The sequence below is a fragment of the Euphorbia lathyris genome, chromosome 6 (genome assembly GCF_963576675.1).
Source record: "Euphorbia lathyris chromosome 6, ddEupLath1.1, whole genome shotgun sequence".
NCBI lineage: Eukaryota > Viridiplantae > Streptophyta > Magnoliopsida > Malpighiales > Euphorbiaceae > Euphorbia > Euphorbia lathyris.
The window spans coordinates 70,734,720-70,756,641 of NC_088915.1; positions in this window are offsets into that span (position 1 = coordinate 70,734,720).

Genomic DNA, 21,922 nt, shown 5'->3' on the forward strand with positions numbered 1-21,922 from the left:
AATAGAAGTTGTTATTTTCCCTTTCCCTTTCCCTATAGCCATACTGAAGTTAATTTTAATAGAAGTTGTTCTCTTTTTATACTTGAATTTTGAATTTTTGTTTTAATTTAAAAGTACTAAAAAACACATTTTTATTAATATCACCCTTCCCTTCCATGTTTGCTCAAAGCAACATTACTGCCCCCACGAACGGTTCCTGAAAGACAACATAGCTTCCGTTTTTAAACTTTGATTCCATTTTTAAACTTTAACATAATTGGTGATTTCCAAACGGTTTCTGAAAGACAACATAACTTCCCTTTTTGAACTTTGAAAATGCTGATTTCCATTTTTAAACTTTAACATAATTGGTGATTTCCGAACGGTTCCTGAAAGACAACATAGCTTGAAAATGTTGATTTGTTTCCAAAAAAATCATCATGATTTTTAATTTCAACGTCATTTTAACCAATTCATACAGAAAATACCGGCATAATGACATAACAGCAGTGGCAGAACTTGGATCCCGAATAAGTCGGGTTTAATTTAATGCAACAACATCATTATCGATTTATTTATTTTAAAAATAATATTAAAAGTTCATTTTCAAACCCTAATCCTATCTATTGTTCTTTTAAATTTTACCGGTAGAAATATAGGATGGAAAATTACATACGAGACAAAATTGATGCATAATTATAGTGTTTGGGTTTAGCTTAATATATAGTAAATTAATTTTGAGTTGATACAAAATTGACGAGTAATGTTTTGGGTTGGATAACGGTTGACCTGCTAACTAGAAAAGTGACACAAAATATTACAAATATTTAAAATTATTATTAATGTAATTATATGTCAGTATAAAATTATAATTATTAATTGTAATGAATTTAACTTTTCATATTTTTTAATGTGACGTGTAAAATCGTGAAATTTTTAGTGACGAAAAATACTAAATCGTTCAATTTGTTGTGATAAAAATGCAAAATTCTCCAATTTTTTGTGACGACAAATGCATAATCGTCATAAAAAAATATGTATTATTTTCATGAGTTTTTTTATAAAAAACGTAAATTTTAATGTTTCAGACTCGTAATCATCCATTTCTGGGATTCGGGTTGTCACACATCAATTATTTCCATAATTTCAATTATTGTTGTTCGGGTTTATGATTTTGGAGAAAAAAAATCAGTTTTTGATCAAAATTATGAGAATGGAAAAAAAATGCTTTCTTCTGTGCAACAGAGCCAGGTGGACATAACCTCTGAGCGTCTTCAACATGAGAAAAAGTGGACTAAGCAGCAGCAGACACAAACCTCCCAAAAGTGATGGAGTGTGCAAGAGCCTGCAATAGAAATTTTATTTGAACAAAAACAAACATGTCTGAAATGAAATATGAACTATGGATAGACTGACCCTCACCTCATTGGTTAAGACTTCAATAGAAGTTGTTGTTTTCCTTTTCCCTTTCCCTGTAGCCAAACTGAAGTTAATTTTAATAGAAGTTGTTCTCTTTTTATACTTAAATTTTGAATTTTTGTTTTAATTTAAAAGTACTAAAAAACACATTTTTATTAATATCACCCTTCCCTTCCATGTTTGCTCAAAGCAACATTACTGCGCCCACGAACAGTTCTTGAAAGACAACATAGCTTCCGTTTTTAAACTTTGATTCCATTTTAAACTTTAACATAATTGGTGTTTTCCAAACGGTTTATGAAACACAACATAGCTTCCCTTTTTGAACTTTGAAAATGCTAATTTCCATTTTTAAACTTTAACATAATTGGTGATTTCCGAACGGTTCCTAAAAGACAACATAGCTTGAAGATGCTGATTTGTTTCAAAAAAAAATCATCATGATTTCTTATTTCAACGTCATTTTAACCAATTCATACAGAAAATACGGGCATAATGACATAACAGCAGTGGCAGAACTAGGATCCCGAATAAGTCGGGTTTAATTTAATGCAATAACATCATTATCGATTTATTTTTTTAAATCTAATATTAAAACTTCATTTTCAAACCCTAATCCTATCTATTGTTCTTTTAAATTTTACCGGTAGAAATATAGGATGAAAAATTACATACGAGACAAAATTGATGCGTAATTATAGTGTTTGGGTTTAGCTTAATTTATAGTAAATTAATTTTGAGTTGATACAAAATTGACGAGTAATGTTTTGGGTTGGATAACAGTTGACCTGCTAACTAGAAAAGTGACACAAAATATTACAAATATTTAAAATCATTATTATATTCTCTAATGTATTTATATGTCAGTATAAAATTATTATTATTAATTGTAATGACTTTAACTTTTCATATTTTTTATTGTGACGTGTAAAATCGTGAAATTTTTAGTGACGAAAAATACTAAATCGTGAAATTTTTAGTGACGAAAAATACTAAATTCTCCAATTTTTTGTGACGAAAAATGCATAATCGTCATGAAAAATATGTATTATTTTCATGAGTTTTTGTATAAAAAAACGTAAATTTTAATGTTCCAGACTCGTAATAATCCATTTCTGGGATTCGGGTTGTCACACATCAATTATTTCCATAATTTCAATTATTGTTGTTCAGGTTTATGATTTTGGAGAAAAAAAATCAGTTTTTAATCAAAACTATGAGAATGGAAAAAAATGCTTTTTTCTGTGCAACAGAGCCAGGTGGACATAACCTCTGAGCCTCTTCAACATGAGAAGAAGTGGACCAAGCAGCAGCAGACATAAATCTCCCAAAAGTGATGGAGTGTGCAAGAGCCTGCAACAGAAATTTTATTTGAACAAAAACAAACATGTCGGAAATGAAATATGAACTATGGATGGACTGACCCTCACCTCATTGGTTAAGACTTCAATAGAAGTTGTTGTTTTCCCTTTCCCTTTCCCTGTAGCCATACTGAAGTTAATTTTAATAGAAGTTGTTCTCTTTTTATACTTGAATTTTGAATTTTTGTTTTAATTTAAAAGTAGTAAAAAACACATTTTTATTAATATCACCTTTCCCTTCCATGTTTGCTCAAAGCAACATTACTGCCCCCACGAACGGTTCCTGAAAGACAACATAGCTTCCGTTTTTAAACTTTGATTCCATTTTTAAACTTTAATATAATTGGTGATTTCCAAACGGTTTCTGAAAGACAACATAGCTTCCCTTTTTGAACTTTAAAAATGTTGATTTCCATTTTTAAACTTTAACATAATTGGTGATTTCCAAACGGTTCCTGAAAGACAACATAACTTGAAAATGCTGATTTGTTTCAAAAAAATCATCATGATTTTTAATTTCAACGTCATTTTAACCAATTCATACAGAAAATATGGGCATAATGACATAACAACAGTGGCAGAACTAGGATCCCGAATAAGTCGGGTTTAATTTAATGCAACAACATCATTATCTATTTATTTTTTTAAAAAATAATATTAAAACTTCACTTTCAAACCCTAATCCTATCTATTGTTCGTTTAAATTTTACCGGTAGAAATATAGGATGAAAAATTACATACGAGACAAAATTGATGCGTAATTATAGTGTTTGGGTTTAGCTTAATATATAGTAAATTAATTTTGAGTTGATACAAAATTGACGAGTAACGTTTTGGGTTGGATAACGGTCGACCTGCTAACTAGAAAAGTGACACAAAATATTACAAATATTTAAAATTGTTATTATATTCTCTAATGTATTTATATGTCAGTATAAAATTATAATTATTAATTGTAATGACTTTAACTTTTCATATCTTTTAATTTGACGTGTAAAATCGTGACATTTTTAGTGACGAAAAATACTAAATCGTTCAATTTGTTGTGATAAAAATGCAAAATTCTCCAATTTTTTGTGACGGAAAATGCATAATCGTCATAAAAAATATGTATTATTTTCATGAGTTTTTTTATAAAAAAAACGTAAATATTAATGTTTCAGACTCGTAATCATCCATTTCTGGGATTCGGGTTGTAACACATCAATTATTTCCATAATTTCAATTATTGTTGTTCGGGTTTATGATTTTGGAGAAAAAAATCAGTTTTTGATCAAAATTATGAGAACGACAAAAAATGCTTTTTTCTGTGCAACAGAGCCAGGTGGACATAACCTCTAAGCCTCTTCAACATGAGAAGAAGTGGACTAAGCAGCAGTAGACACAAACCTCCCAAAAGTGATGGAGTGTGCAAGAGCCTGCAATAGAAATTTCATTTGAACAAAAACAAACATGTCTGAAATGAAATATGAAATATGGATGGACTGACCCTCACCTCATTGGTTAAGACTTCAATAGAAGTTGTTGTTTTCCCTTTCCCTTTCCCTGTAGCCAAACTGAAGTTAATTTTAATAGAAGTTGTTCTCTTTTTATACTTGAATTTTGAATTTTTGTTTTAATTTAAAAGTAGTAAAAAACACATTTTTATTAATATCACCCTTCCCTTCCATGTTTGCTCAAAGCAACATTACTGCCCCCCACGAACGGTTCCTGAAAAACAACATAGCTTTCGTTTTTAAACTTTGATTCCATTTTAAAGTTTAACATAATTGGTGTTTTCCAAACGGTTTCTGAAAGACAACATAGTTTCCCTTTTTGAACTTTGAAAATGCTAATTTCCATTTTTAAACTTTAACAGAATTGGTGATTTCCGAACGGTTCCTAAAAGACAACATAGCTTGAAAATGCTGATTTGTTTCAAAAAAATCATCATGATTTCTTATTTCAACGTCATTTTAACCAATTCATACAGAAAATACGGGCATAATGACATAACAGCAGTGTCAGAACTAGGATCCCGAATCAGTCGGGTTTAATTTAATGCAATAACATCACTATCGATTTATTTTTTTAAAAACTAATATTAAAACTTCATTTTCAAACCCTAATCCTATCTATTGTTCTTTTAAATTTTACTGGTAGAAATATTGGATGGAAAATTACATACGAAACAAAATTGATGCGTAATTATAGTGTTTGGATTTAGCTTAATATATAGTAAATTAATTTTGAGTTGATACAAAATTGACGAGTAATGTTTTGGGTAGGATAACGGTTGACCTGCTAACTAGAAAAGTGACACAAAATATTACAAATATTTAAAATTATTATTATATTCTCTAATGTATTTATATGTCAGTATAAAATTATAATTATTAATTGTAATGACTTTAAATTTTCATATTTTTTAATGTGACGTGTAAAATCGTGAAATTTTTAGTGACGAAAAATACTAAATCGTTCAATTTGTTGTGATAAAAATGCAAAATTCACCAATTTTTTGTGACGAAAAATACATAATCGTCATGAAAAATATGTATTATTTTCATGAGTTTTTTTTATAAAAAAACGTAAATTTTAATGTTTCAGACTCGTAATCATCCAGTTCTGGGATTCGGGTTGTCACACATCAATTATTTCCATAATTTCAATTATTGTTGTTTGGGTTTATGATTTTGGAGAAAAAAATTCAGTTTTTGATCAAAATGATGAGAATGGCAAAAAATGCTTTTTTCTGTGCAACAGAGCCAGGTGGACATAACCTCTGAGCCTCTTCAACATGAGAAGAAGTGGACCAAGCAGCAGCAGACACAAACCTCCCAAAAGTTATGGAGTGTGCAAGAGCCTGCAACAGAAATTTTATTTGAACAAAAACAAACATGTCTGAAATGAAATATGAACTATGGATGGACTGACCCTCACCTCATTGGTTAAGATTTCAATAGAAGTTGTTGTTTTCCCTTTCCCTTTCCCCGTAGCCATACTGAAGTTAATTTTAATAGAAGTTGTTCTCTTTTTATACTTGAATTTTGAATTTTTGTTTTAATTTAAAAGTAGTAAAAAAACACATTTTTATTAATATCACCCTTCCCTTCCATGTTTACTCAAAGCAACATTACTGCCCCCACGAACGGTTCCTGAAAGACAACATACACTAGTGGAAAAAGGGCCATTTGCATCGGCCGTAGCGCGATGCAAAAGCCCTCGACGCAAATGCAATTGCGTCGGCCGCTGGCCGATGCAAATGAGGTGGTCATTTGCATCGGCCCATTAAAGGGGCCGACGCAAATGCCACCTCTATTGCATCGGCCCTTTATAAGGGGCCGATGCAAATGATATGTCAACTATGTTAAATGACACAATCATTTGCATCGGCCCCTTACTACGGCCGATGCAAATGATTCCTTATTTGCATCGGTCCTTACAAGGGCCGATGCAAATGATTGTATCATTTGCATCGGCCATATTTAAGGGCCGATGCAAATGATTATATCATTTGCATTGGCCATACTTAAGGGCCGATGCAAATAATTAATTAATTTACAAATAAATCAATTTATTTTTTCAGAATTTAATTTCAATATCCTACGAAGAAAATTTGGATTGAATGGAGCTCTATCGGATATCAATAATATGAAGGAAACAAGAAAAGCATACTTATATAATATTCATTTACATGAAAGTATAAATATAACCTATTTACGAGAGATTCTGAATTTCCTAACACGGGATCCAAGTTTGAAACAAGTGGCAATAACAGCGAGTCCGACATGTTTGATCTTCTCATGAAAATCTTATCAACATTCTCCATATTTCTTTGTGGTTCATGCTTATGCAGAATTAGCAATCAGGATGAATCAATGGTTACCGGTATACTTGTAGAAGAACTAGTCATATACCTCAATTTCCATCTGTGCTTTTCGGGTCTCATCCAAAGCAGTTCTTCATCTATAAAGGGAAGCTTAGATAAGTGTATTTGTGTCGGTCCTATAAAAAGGGCCGACGCAAATACATGAATAGTTTCTTGCATCGGCCCTTAAGAAAAGACCGATGCAAATAGCTCAAGTATTTGCATCGGCCCCTGTTAAAGGACCGATGCAAAAAGATGAACGGCCTTTTGCATCGGCCCTTAAAAAGGGGCCGATGCAAATAACAAATGTATTTGCGTCGGCCACGATTAAAGGGCCGATGCAAATGTGGTACCCAATGACAATTGCATCGGCCCCTAGTAAAGGGCCGATGCAAATGCTCTATTTGCATCAAGTATTAAAAACGGCCGATGCAAATGCAGCGATGCAAATGGCACTTTTTCCACTAGTGATAGCTTCCGTTTTTAAACTTTGATTCCATTTTTAAACTTTAACATAATTGGTGATTTCCAAACGGTTTCTGAAAGACAACATAGCTTCCCTTTTTGAACTTTGAAAATGCTCATTTCCATTTTTAAACTTTAATATAATTGGTGATTTCCGAACGATTCCTGAAAGACAACATAGCTTGAAAATGCTGATTTGTTTCAAAAAAAATCATCATGATTTTTTATTTCAACGTCATTTTAACCAATTCATACAGAAAATACAGGCATAATGACATAACAGCAGTGGCAGAACTAGGATCCAGAATAAGTCGGGTTTAATTTAATGCAACAACATCATTATCGATTGATTTTTTTAAAAATAATATTAAAACTTCATTTTCAAACCCTAATCCTATCTATTGTTCTTTTAAATTTTACCGGTAGAAATATAGGATGGAAAATTACATACGAGACAAAATTGATGCGTAATTATAGTGTTTGGGTTTAGCTTAATATATAGTAAATTAATTTTGAGTTGATACAAAATTGACGAGTAATGTTTTGGGTTGGATAACGGTTGACTTGCTAACTAGAAAAGTGACACAAAATATTACAAATATTTAAAATTGTTATTATATTCTCTAATGTATTTATATGTCAGTATAAAATTATAATTATTAATTGTAATGACTTTAACTTTTCATATTTTTTAATGTGACATGTAAAATCGTGAAATTTTTTGTGACGAAAAATACTAAATCGTTCAATTTTTTGTGATAAAAATGCAAAATTCTCCAATTTTTTATGACGAAAAATGCATAATAGTCATAAAATTTTTATTTGAATAAAAACAAACATGTCTGAAATGAAATATGAACTATGGATGGACTGACCCTCACCTCATTGGTTAAGACTTCAATAGAAGTCTGAAATGAAATATGAACTATGGATGGACTGACCCTGACCTCATTGGTTAGCCTTCAATAGAAGTTGTCGTTTTCCCTTTCCCTTTCCCTGTAGCCATAGAAGTTAATTTTAATAGAAGTTGTTCTCTTTTTATACTTGTTTCTGAATTTTGAAATTTTGATTTTAATTTAAAAGCAGTAAAAACCACATTTTCATATTATAATCATAAAGTCACCCTTCCCTTCCATGTTTGCTCAAAGCAACATTATTGCCCCCATGAACGGTTCCTGAAAGACAACATAGCTTCCATTTTCAAACTTTGAAAATGCTGATTCCATTTTTAAAATTTAACATAATTGGTGATTTCCGAACGGTTCCTAAAAGACAACATAGCTTCCATTTTTAAACTTTGAAAATGCTGATTCCATTTTTAGACTTTAACATAATTGGTGATTTCCGAACGGTTCTTGAACGACAACATAGCTTCCATTTTTAAACTTTGAAAATGCTGATTTGTTTAAAAAAAAAATTTATCATGATTTTTTATTTCAACGTCATTTTAACCAATTCATACAGAAAATACGGGCATAATGACATAACAGTAGTGGCAGAACTAGGATCCCGAATAAGTCGGGTTTAATTTAATGCAACAACATCATTATCGATTTATTTTTTTAAAAATAATATTAAAACTTCATTTTCAAACCCTAATCCTATCTATTGTTCTTTTAAATTTTACTGGAAAATTACATATGAGACAAAATTGATGCGTAATTATAGTGTATGGGTTTAGTTTAATATATAGTAAATTAATTTTGAGTTGATACAAAATTGACGAGTAATGTTTTGGGTTGGATAACGGTTGACCTGCTAACTAGAAAAGTGACACAAAATATTACAAATATTTAAAATTATTATTATATTCTCTAATGTATTTAATATGTCAGTATAAAATTATAATTATTAATTGTAATGACTTTAACTTTTCATATTTTTAATGTGACGTGTAAATAAATTACACGAACCAAACATTTTTAACCTGTTTTTTTTTTTTTTAAAACAAAACATTTTTAACTTGTTAATCATATTATAATCATATTTAACTTTTCATACTTTTCATATTATAATCATATTTTTTAATGTGACGTATAAATAAATATTATTATTATTACATTATTTTAATTAGAAATAAAATAAAAATAAAAGTAAATATATATAAAATTGAAATTACTTTATTAATAAAAAATTTAAGTGGTACATCAATTTAACTATCAAATATCTAAGCATCCTCTGTTTTACATGTACATTCTAATATTGTTGAGAATCATCTCTATTCTATTGATAACCCCGTCAATTCTTGAAGTCCAACCATATCAACCTTCAACTATCTCAGCTTTCAGATTATCTATCTCGACTAGCTCTATTTATCCACAAAAATCTGAAAAGCTTGAAATGGCTCAAATTAAATAGCAAGACATTATTTCTCCAATTACATGAAAAGTACAAACATTATACCAGCTTAAGGCTATATTAGTAATGGTAGAGAGATGAGTGAGAGAGAAGATGTAGAGAGAGAAATGAAAGGGAGGGGTTGAAGGAAGAAGATAGATGGTATTTTAGTAATTTTATAAAGCTTAAGGCTATATTAGTAATTTCATAAAGAGGGGGTCCCACTCTTTTAAATTCTAGAACTGAAAAATGCTGATGTGTCATAGTTGACCAGCGTTGACAGGTCACAAAAACCGGCTGTACACTTTAGTAGGAGGTCACCTGAAGTTCGTACGGTTTAGTGTGACAAAAGTTTGGTTGTACACCAAAGTGTTAGTTGGGATAAAAGTTGTACACCACGTATGTAATTTACCCGATAAGAATAAATGATTGGGATAAGGATAAAAATATGATAGTCGAGAATTATTATTCAATGTTTGGTATGTGGGATAGAGATAGAGATAAAAAATAATACATTTTACTATTTTAACCTTATTTAAACTACGTAACATTAATTTGAGGGATAAGATGGAGTTTTCCATCCTATTAAAATCGCATGAGCTTATCCCGCCTCCTTATACCACCCCTTCTTGGGTATAGGATTTGAGGGATAAGACTCATATCCCGCTCTTATCTCCCTAAGCTATCTCTAAAACAAGTAGGGGATAACTCGTCTTAGTTTTTTTTTTTTCCCTATCCCTCTGTCTTTATCCCCTCTAACAAACACGTGATTTAAATTTTATAAAAATATTAGTTGATAATGTTTAATTTAAAATGTTAAGTTAAATATCTTGACTAATCAAAATAAGTGAATCTTAACTTAATTAACTAATTTAAGTGGGGAAGAAATAATTGTTATCAAACGTAGTGACGGAACCAGAACACAAACTAAGTCAGGGCTTAAATATTATATCACGTAAAATTCAATAATTTTTAACACAATAATTTGGGGGCTAATTTTAACCGTGCAGTTGACGGTAAATTTTAACCATGCGCAAAAAAAATTTCTCCAACACGTTAAAACTGTAAAAATGTTGTCATTTTTTAGAAACTAGTATTGAACTAATAGAAAATTAAACATGTTTACTTTTTTTTTTAATGGTAAAGACATAATAAAAATGATTATTAAATATGTTTACTTTTTTTTAATGGTAAAGACATATTAAAAATGAATTCAAAAGTCTGATCAAAATAAAAATAAAGAGTCCACTTAAATTAATTAATAATGGTTTATAATTATTAAAAAATAAAATTAAAATAAATAAAAAAAATTTGAAAAAAATGAGGTCAGAGGGAGTTGAACATAGACCTCTTAAATAAAAGTAAACATTCTTAACAATCTCATCTACCTTTAACATTTAAATAATACAACATAGAGTCAATATAATTTTCTTCCAAATATTATCAGGCACCATTACTAAAAAAAATTCTCAATTCTCCGGCGTTATGCCGAGGCTCGAGCCCATTCCAACCCCCCTAGTTCCGCCCCTGATCAAACACACTTAAATTAAATAAGTGTTTAATAATTCTCAAAAAAAAATGTTTAATATTTTAATTTAAGTGATTAAGTTAGTTATCAAACAAGGCCTAAGTAAATAATTATTCTTGATACATTTTAAGGATTAAAGTTTATAAATTATGAGTCTAGAATATATTTTTGTAGGGTTTAAAATTTATGAATTGGAGTCTAGAATTTTTAAACTAGAGTATAAAACCATATTTTTTTTGTGATATATAAAAAATTGACATATTTAAAATTAAGTTTATTAATATAATTTAGTTGTACCTAATTATAATTTGGGTAAATTACACAATGATCATAATTAAAAAATTATTTATAACTGTATCAGACCCTTAAACAAATTTATTTAAATGTCAAACAAATTTATTTAAATGTCATATTTGGTGGTTTTTTAAAACTGTTTTTATTTCCTGCAACTGAATAACTGAAAATTTGATAAAAACAAAAATAAAATTATGATATTTTGATATTTTAAGATTTAAAATCATATTGATAAAATATATAAAAGAGATTTTTATAATTGTAAATAGTTTTTAAAATATAAATTTTTATGTAATTTTCCCTTATAATTTTGGCAAGATTAAAATGAGAATGAGTATTGAAGATCTCATGGCCCAATAAAAGCACACGAAAAGCTAAAGGGCCGATTGCCTTAAGGACTGTATTGATCATTCGGCCCAAAAAAAACTGATAGGCCCATAAACCAACCTAAGCCTAACTATAAGATTAAGATCACTTAATTTTTTATAAGACTTTTTATGGTCCTTTTTAAAAAAGATGATTATTTTCAAGAAACATGTGTTTTTTTTGAAATAAAACATGTGTAAACTGTGCTGCCAAGACTGCTGATCCAACCGAGATCTCAGAATCTCTGCCGAGATGAGGAGAGCAGTTTTATCCTTCGAAACAAAACGGAGAAGCGCCAGAAGAAGGCGTGTCGCGACCGAGATTAGGGAATCTCGGTCGCGACACAGGAGTTTTTCCCCGGTGTTGACTTCGTTCCGCCATCCTCGTTTCGGCGCGCTGAATTTCCTTATCTTTTGGCTCGTAACTTAGGGTTTTTCCTTTGTTTTTGACCTGTTTTCGTTCATATTTGGATTTTACCAAATATTTAGGTACATTGCATGAAAAAAACATATTTGGACGTAAAAGTACTCTAAATAGATCTAGACAGCACGATTTCATAGAGAAACTGATGTAAATATTAATGATATTTTAAGTATATTTTGGACTTAACAAACTGTTTTTCCAAAAAAACAGAATTACTCTGATTTTGTAAAAGACTAATTTTTAGATGTAAAACGCAAATAGGATCACTAACCAAACGTATAAAACTTTCCATTTTGATGTGAAAAAACAAATAGAAGCACGAAAATGAGCAACTAAACACCCTTCTAAATCTTTAATGCGATAATGGATTAGATTGTACTATTAATTTTGCAATAAATATTATTCATGTTTCTTGAAAATAATTATCTTCTTTAAAAGGCCCATAAAAAGTCTTATAAAAAATTAGGGAAAATTACATAGTGGCTGTCACGGCCGACCACGCGGTGAGGCGTGAGGCTATCACGTCCGACCGCGAGGTGAGGCGTGATGGCCACATGTCCGCGTGTCGAATTGGCAAAAAAAATAGTTTTTTTATCCCATAAATAGTTCGTCAAACCCGTAAATAGTCCGTTAAACCCGTAAATATGCAGTTAAACCCGTAACTACAGAATTGTACTTAAAACCAAAAAATAATATAAGTTAATTAATAAATATTATTAATCACAACATATAAAACTAATATAATCTAGTCCAAGCCTCTCTCCTTTCAGCGTATAAATTCTCCAAGTGACGAACACTCTGATGAGAAAATAATCGCCATTGGGTGGCAATGGGAGGCACTGGAAACGAAGGATGTAAAGAAAGACGTATGTAGTGACGATAACTCCCCAAATGACAAATCACAATCTCTCGCTCAGGTGGTCTTCCATCGTCCGAACGCATCGGCAGTATAGTGCAACATCCTAATTGTTCTGTAGTAAAGAGGAAAATTACTGCGTTCAATACAGATGCAGCAGCAAATAAGTCATCCGGACTCACCATCCAGTGGGACTCACCACAACCCGCTCCTGCCCATTTAATACGTGTGAGGGCAGCATCAAATCCGTTCCCGTACACTGGCACATACAGATCACGGTTTGCCCGCATCTCATTCTCTCTGAGCACTCTCATCAGCTTCCACTCCTCTTGGTTAAAAATGATGGCATCGGCTAAAACACGAAATCCACAGTTACCATCTGCTACAACATCATGGAATCCAGTAATAAATGGTACGATGAGACCTTGAACCCGATGTAAATGGTGGTAACTGGCGATATCCGCATCAAATCCGACTGAAAATATTAATATATGAAATTTATCAATAAAAATATATTTACTTTAACTTCAACATATATATAAATGAAATAAAATATACCCGACATCTGGCTGTTATGCACAGATGAGGATGAAGAACGGCCTCGACTACGACTACTCCTCGAACCTGAGGACCGTGCTCGACCTCGTGGTGACTGATTGTACTCCCATGCACTCGGATTTCGTTTTGTTGATGAATTTCCCTTTGGTCTACCCCTAACAGTGTCTTTGACCTCAGGTTCTTTAAAGCCACTTTGTTCCGGGTTTATCTGATCATGAATGTACATCGATATGCTACGCACCATTGAAGGATCTAATTTTTCAACCTTTTCTACAAGAGATTGAAAAAATCGGTGATCCTCAGACCCGTCATCATATACTGGAGAAGTAACTGGTATGTCACTCAACCCTTCAAACGCAAGAGATCTCCAAAAAGGATGAATGCGGTCAACACGGACCGATTCATTTGTGTCAATATATGTTTTAAGCTCACATGCACACGGAATGCCATGAGTCATGGGCAACATGCATCCGCATTCAGTTACCACATCCATACTCAATCCGTGCATACGCTTGAGCTCATCATTTAGTACAGCCAAGCAGTAATGTGAAACGTGTAAGTCGAGATACGTGAAAGGTTCTCCACAGTGATTCACCGCAGATCTTCTTCTCGAGTCCTCGAGTGAGTATCTGATTATATACAATGACGGATTACAAAACTAATGTATTAAATTTTAAAAGATTAAAGCAAATAACAGAATAAATGTCTTACTTGATCGCCTCGATCTGAGCCTCAATGTCCTTGTGCACCTTCGTCCACACTGTAACAAGTGCACCAGTAGATGAATTCAACCACTGTTTCAACTGTGCATGTGAACTCTCCACTCGACAGGTTGTGGTGTTTCCTAAGTGCAACACCTTGTTCGTCCATGCTCGACAAAACTTCTCTTTATGCACTAGCCACGTGGTCTCCACGTACTGAATCACACCAGGCCAGTTGCCAGTAGTATTCTTCATGGCTACCACTGCCGCCTCATATTCAGCTTCTATCGGGGCTTCAATTATACGTTTCCATTTGGAATTTTTAAAAATTTCACCAAACTTCTTCATTCCACTCAACTTGCCAACTCTATCCTCCACATCTTTATTAATATGCCATGTGCACAATAAATGATGAGAATGAGGAAATACCTCACGAATCGGCCGCATCAGTCCTAACTCCCGGTCTGTAGCAATGACTGTCGGATGCACATCAGGTTGGAGCAAAAGCTTCAATTTTTGTAACACCCACATGTAACTACCCTCGGTTTCATCCTTCATGATTGCATAGGCGATCAAGAAGTTTTTGTTAGAAGGCGTCATTCTAATGATTTCAAAGAATGGCATCTTATACTTGTTTGTTTTATATGTTGAATCCATACCAACAAACAAGTAATAAGATCGGAACAGTGTGATCGATGTTGGATGTGCCATAAATAAGTGAGTCACGACATTGCTGCCCGGCACCGCTTGCGTCCAATGTATATAGTCCTTATCTATAGCAAGCCGATAAAACTAACCGATTACATCCCGACCCTCAAAGCTCTCAGTCCTGATTTTCTCCCTGTAGTTATAGATATGTCTTTGTGTCGGGCAATCCTCCGGATGTTTTTCTTTGATTGCAGCAAAAATAGCACAAGGCTTAGCTTGAGCTGAACTCATTTCACGAACAAGTTTTTTGAAAGCCGGGCTTAGTCCGCTCATCTGTCTGTAGCCCTGACGATGTACAGCCAACTGATGACAGTGCTGTCCTCTATCTCCAGGAATCCCATTCACCACCCAACCGCCCAATTCGCCGATTTCCATAACCTTTATCTGGAATTTGCAACCACAGTACTTTGTTTTTGTATTCTTCCGTAGTATAACATCCATATCCACATCCTTTTCCTTTTATAATTCTTAACACCACGAGCACATTTAACCAATATCCACTTTGACTTGCGCCCCGTCTTGTGCGACGCTGTGGTTAACTCAAACCCGATCCCAATTGCCGTCTGTTTTGCCCAGTTAACAGCTTCATGATATGTTTGAAATATTTGTTTGGGAAAAAACTGCGAGCTGTAATCTATGCCGTTTCCGTCAAATTCTTCCCACGAAACCTCCTGTAAATGATTAATAACGAACATTACATTCCAAAACTTGACATTTCTATAGCGTTTCGGTGTCTAAACCCGAAAAACAGCCACATATATGCTCGGGCGTGTGAGCATCACGCCCCACCTCATGGTGGGGCGTATGAACATCACGCCCCACCTCATAGTGGGGCGTATGAGCATCACGTCCCACCTCATGGTGAGGCGTGTGGCTATCACGCCCCACCACATGGTGGGCCGTGATACTCATACGCCCCACCATGTGGTGGGGTGTGATGCTCACACGCCCGAGTGCCGAACCAGATTTTTTTTTCCAATTCAAATTACAGAAATGCAAGAAAGTTAAATCGGAAAAATACCTCGACTTCGGACGTAGCATCACTCCCGTCTACTCTCGGTGATAACGGATTGTCTTCCATCAAACGTTTTGTCTTTGATTCGGATGAAAATGAGTTTGAGAGAGTTTGGAAGGGATTCAAATTTTCAGTTTTTGTTCAAAGGGCGGTCAGGTCTTTTTTCGAGGCTGGAAGTGTGAATATGGGGCTGGGTTTAGTAACCCACTTAAAAAAAGAAACATGTTTAATTTTCTATTAGTTCAATGCTAGTTTCTTTTTTTATGATAACATTTTTACAGTTTTAACGCGTTGGAGAAATTTTTTTGCGCACGGTTAAAATTTACCGTCAACTGCACAGTTAAAATTAGCCCCCAAATTATTGTGTTAAAAATTATTGAATTTTACGTGATATAATATTTTTAACGTTATAAAAAAATTATTATTAAATATTTAAGCCCTGACTTAGTTTGGGTTCTTGTTCCGCCACTACGTTTGATAACTATTGTTTCTTCCCCACTTAAATTAGTTAATTAAGTTAAAATTCACTTAAGATATTTAACTTAACATTTTAAATTAAACATTATCAACTAATATTTTTATAAAACTTAAATCACGTGTTTCTTAGAGGGGATAAGGACACGGGGATAGGGATAAAAAACTGAGACGAGTTATCCTCTATTTGTTTTAGAGATAGGTTAGGGAGATAAGAGTGGGATATGAGTCTTATCCCTCAAATCCTATACCCAAGAGGGGATGGTATAAGGAGGCGGGATAAGCTCCTGCGATTTTAATAGGATGGAAAACTCTATCTTATCCCTCAAATTAATGTTACGTAGTTTAAATAAGGTTAAAATAGTAAAATGTATTATTTTTATCCCCATCCATGTCCCACATACCAAACATTGAATAATAATTTTCGACTATCATATTTTTATGCTTATCCCAACCATTTATCCTTATCGGGTAAATTACATACGTGGTGTACAACCTTTACTCTAACTAACACTTTGGTGTACAACTAAAATTTTATCACACTAAATCGTACGAACTTCAGGTGACCTCCCACTTAAGTGTACAGTCGGTTCTTGTAACCGATCAACGCTGGTCAACTATGCCACGTCAGCATTTTTTAGTTCTAGAATTTAAAAAAGTGGGACCCACTCTTTATGGAATTACTAGCTAATATAGCCTTAAACTTTATAAAATGACTAAAATACCCTCTATCTTCTTCCTTCAACCCCTCTCTCTCATTTCTCTCACTACATCTTCTCTCTCACTCATCTCTCTACCATTACTAATATAGTCTTAAGCTGGTATAATGTTTGTACTTTTCATGTAATTGGAGAAGTAATCTAGTCTTGCTATTTAATTCGAGCCATTTCAAGCTTTATGTTTGTACATTGGTGCAGCTGCTGAGGTACTAGATGATGTAAGCCATTTGAAAATGTGATTTCTTTATTGTTTCTTGATATGTGCGTGGTGTCATTTCTTTAAGAGATCGAGTGTTCGTGTTTGATATTTAAATGAGACACTGAGTTTGATGCTTATTTGTTTGGCTATGTTTAATAGGCACTACCGGGTTAATGGTCCTTTTTATCAATTGGGTTCCAGTTTCTGTTTATTATTCTATTTAGATGCCTATCAAGAAGCTATATACGGTGCTTGAGATTAGATCTGGCAATTATCGTGTTCGAATCGTGTTCGTATCGTGTCATTTCGGGTTCGTGTCAAAAATAGTAAATCCAAACCCAACCCAAAAACTTTCGTGTCAAAGTCGTGTTAACCTGTTCGGGTTAGTGTCGATTTCGTGTCGTGTTTTCGGGTTACATGTAATTTTGCTATGCATATATATTAATAACAACTCTTAAAAATATAAGAAGATATGGTACTGTTTTTAAACATTTTATATCATTTTTAGATTAGTATGTTAACAATAATTATCGAAAAATTCGATAATATCATGTTAGAAGTCATGTAATGTATTTATAACAATTTAGGAAATTCAAATCAATACTTGCAATTAATAATTATAATTTTATTATCTTTATTAATAAAGTGACATAAAAAAAACACGAGAGAATATAACAATAATTTTTAATATCCGTGTCATTTCGTGTTGTTTTCGGGTTCACATATCAACACTAACCCAACCCAAAAATTAGCGTGTCAGTTTCGTGTCAATCCAAAAATGACCCATTACCTATTAAGCTCAACACTAACACTAAAAATCCGTATCGTGTTCGTGTCGTGTAATCGGGTCGTGTGTCATTTTGCCACATCTATTTGAGATTGTAGCCCAAGGCGAGATAGGTGGCGCTGCCGAATATTCAGAAAAACAGAAAATCAAGATGGATCAGTTTTACGGTTGTCTTCAACATGTCATAAGATACTAATTTTGAGTCAATTTTGCCTTGCATGTAGAAGCTTATTTATATTTTTGGCTGTTGCACAGATTTTTCTCCTTTTGTAACAATTCATATTACTTACTAGAAAACTTTGCGAACTTTGTTGGGTCTCTGGAGGTATAGAGTAATTATCTTTGGGTTTGAGAAGCTATAGAACATGATTCTTATTATATACAACTTTATTGGATAAATTTATTATATAGAGAAACATTTGCAATTTGACCTGTGAATTAAATGGTGAAATAAATTGGAATAGTTATTTATCAGTCATCTCATGGGCTTATAAAAGCTGGGATTTAATTTAGGGAAATTTAAATAGAAATTCAGATTTGAAAAATTATTTACAACTATGTCAAGTAGTGATTTTGAATTATGTCAAAGTAGTAAAATCAGCATTTTTAATATATTTTAAGGATTGGAATTTATAAATTAGGTGTTCAGGATATATTTTTTAGGATTTAGGATGTATGGATTAGGATCTAGAAATTTTAAATTATAGTGTAAAATCACAATAAATAGAGAAATATTAAGAATTAAGTTTGGTGATATAATTTAATTATAATATTGTACTATTCATGTATTTGACCCGGTTGGACCCTACATAAATTTATATATTTATATGGTGGACTTGGATTTTATTTTAGAACTTTGATCATCTCTGAATCAGTATAAATTTAGCCTACATAAATTTAGGCTAAGCATTTTTTAACTATAAACCCAAATTCATCTAAGTCTGGTCCATTAATAAGTCTATAGAATATATTTGACACTTAAATGCATTGAGTTTAGATTTTTAATATGTTCTAAATTATATTTCAATGATTTTTTTTTTGAATCAAACAATCAAAGAATTATATTATTGAACCCTGAATTGGACAAAAATGTAACAATGTAGGTGTAACAAAACTCGGTATCGAATTAAAAAACTTTGGACAAGAATTTAACCGTGCCTCTCTAACAAACGTATGAGCTACACCATTAGCTTGTCTCCGGATCCACTTGACTGAGTAAGAGTCATTGTTGTTCAAGATTTCCTTGCACTTGTCAATAATATCCCCAAATTCTGAATTATCCTGTGTTGTTGATTGAATCGCTTCAATCACTAACTTGGCATCAGACTCAAAGATAACACAATTTAAATTTTGTACCCGAACCCATTCCATAGCTCGAAGTAGTGCAAATGCTTCACATTCCTTTACTGTTACACAGCGCCGGAACCTTTCTGTTCTCCCCTGCCTAAACACCCCTTGGTCGTCTCTGATTACTGCGCCGGCTCCTGCGAACTCATCGCCGTCGGAAGCCGCCGTGTCGGTGCAGCATGAGTAAACCGTCAATTCTGGTAAATGCCAACTCCCGCACCTGCTGGTGTGATTGCTGCAATTCGCAACAGCAGTGGTTGCCTGCTTCAGACGTTGCACACGAGTCTAGTCCCCAAGTATGATTTGCGCCCTGACTACGACTTCCTCTATCGAAGTTGTTTCCGCGTTCCAGAGTCGGTCATTTCTGGCTTTCCAAAGGCTCCAGTTCAGCATGAGAAACTCATTGCCTTTAGCAGTATCCAGAATCGCCAGCGTTCTATGAAGCCAATTACCAATCCCATCCGCCTTTCGGGCCTGCTCCTGCACTAAAGCGAGTAAACTTGCTTTGCTCCAAACGCGGACTGCTGATTCACATTCCGTAAAGCAATGCCACTCATCCTCCCAACAACCATTGCACATTACACAGTTCACTTGTAAATTAATTCCCCGCTTTTGCAGATTGACCCGGACTGGTAAGCTATTACGAGCCAGCTGCCATGTTAGATAGCGAACCTTATGGGGGATGTCAGCTTGCCATATTCGTTTCCAATTTCCTTCCACGAATTGACTTCTGTTTTCTTCCATGTTTACCGCCACTCTATAAGCACTTTTTACCGAATACATTCCATTCGATTGGGCTGACCATAGGAACCTGTCACTGCTTCCTGATACATGTGTAGGGAGCTTACTGATTTCTTTAATATCCCTCTCGAGAAACAATTTTTGCATCAGCTCAAAGTCCCATTCACGTGTATTTGGGATGAGGAGATCACAGACTTTGAGTTGTTCAAGGCCCCCTATTTTAGGAGTTTCCATAAAACCGTTTGTTTCATTCCTGAGCCATCTATCATTCCAAACATTGACCGATCTTCCATCTCCTATCTTCCATCTAACCCCCTCTCTGATAATAAGTTGAGAACTCCAAATACTTCGCCATATAAAACTAGGTGAGTGCCCCAAAGAAGCACTCAAGAACTCCCCTCTCGGATAGTATTTAGCTTTGTAGATTTGGCTGACAAGCGAAGTGGGTTCGGTGATGAGCCGCCACCCTTGTTTTCCCAACATAGCCAGATTAAAGGCAGTGAAATTCCGGAAACTGAGTCCTCCGCCTATCTTTGGATTACAGAGTCTATCCCAGGACATCCAGTTCAATCCCCGCTCACCAGATTTTTTGTTTCCCCACCAGAAAGAGTTAAGCATCTTCTGTAACTCGTCCGCTGTTGATACAGGTAGGAGGAAAACACTCATGAAGTAGGTTGGAATAGCTTGCCCAGTGGCTCTGATGAGTGTAGCTTTCCCTGCTTTTGACATTCCTGTCCCTCTCCAACGCTGCAATTTCTGCCACAGTCTATCCCTGAAGTGCGCAAAAATGGATTTTTTGGATCTCCCTATTTCAATGATTGATTACCTACGGAGTAACTATTTTCTAGAAAACCTTTTTAATTGCACTAGTAAAGGCTGGAGTACGGTAAAAGACTTGCAGGTTTAACTTAATTTTAATTTGGGACTAGTTTGTATTTTTGGTTTATATGGACGTATTATAGAGCGGAAAGTAGGCTGAATTGAGAGGACATAACATAATTCTCGAATAAGGTTGAGATTTTCCTTTTTATCATTTTTAAGAATTACTGAAAATAAATGAAGAAAGAAGATGAAAAAGGTTTAATGCTTCTCCAACCCCCTTAACTTGTTCAAATTGGTCATTTTACCCCTCCAACTCATCGAATGTCCTATTTACCTCCATAACTCCATAAAAATGGTTTTTCTCACCCCCTTAACTTGTCCAAATTTGTCATTTTACCTCTTCTCAACTCATCGAATATCTTATTCACTCCCTTAACTCCATAAAAGTGGTATTTCTCACCACTTATGATCTTATTTACCCTCTTAACTCCATAAAAATGGTATTTCTTATCCCTTTATAGTAGTCAAAAAAGTTGAAAAGAGAAAAAACGAATAAAAAATATAGATAACAAGAACATTAATATAAACAAGTTAAATACATTATATGTAGGGATAATGTACCAAAATAGGCCTATGATTTTTGGGGAAGTATCAATTTAGGTTCCACTTACAAAATAACATAAATATAGGTTTAACGTTTAAAAAAAGTTATCAATTTATGCTTCGATAACGGATTGTAAGGGGTGAAAAATACCACTTTTATGGAGTTAATGGGGTAAATGGAACATTCTATAAGTTGGGGGGATAAATGGACAAGTTGAGGGGGGTGAGAAATACCAATTTTATGGAGTTAAGGGAGGTAAATAGGACATTCAATGAGTTGAGGGGGTAAAGTGACTGTTGAAACACCTTTCCACAGGATTTTGATTTGACAAAATTAATTAAGTGAAATTAAATATTCTATAACACATTA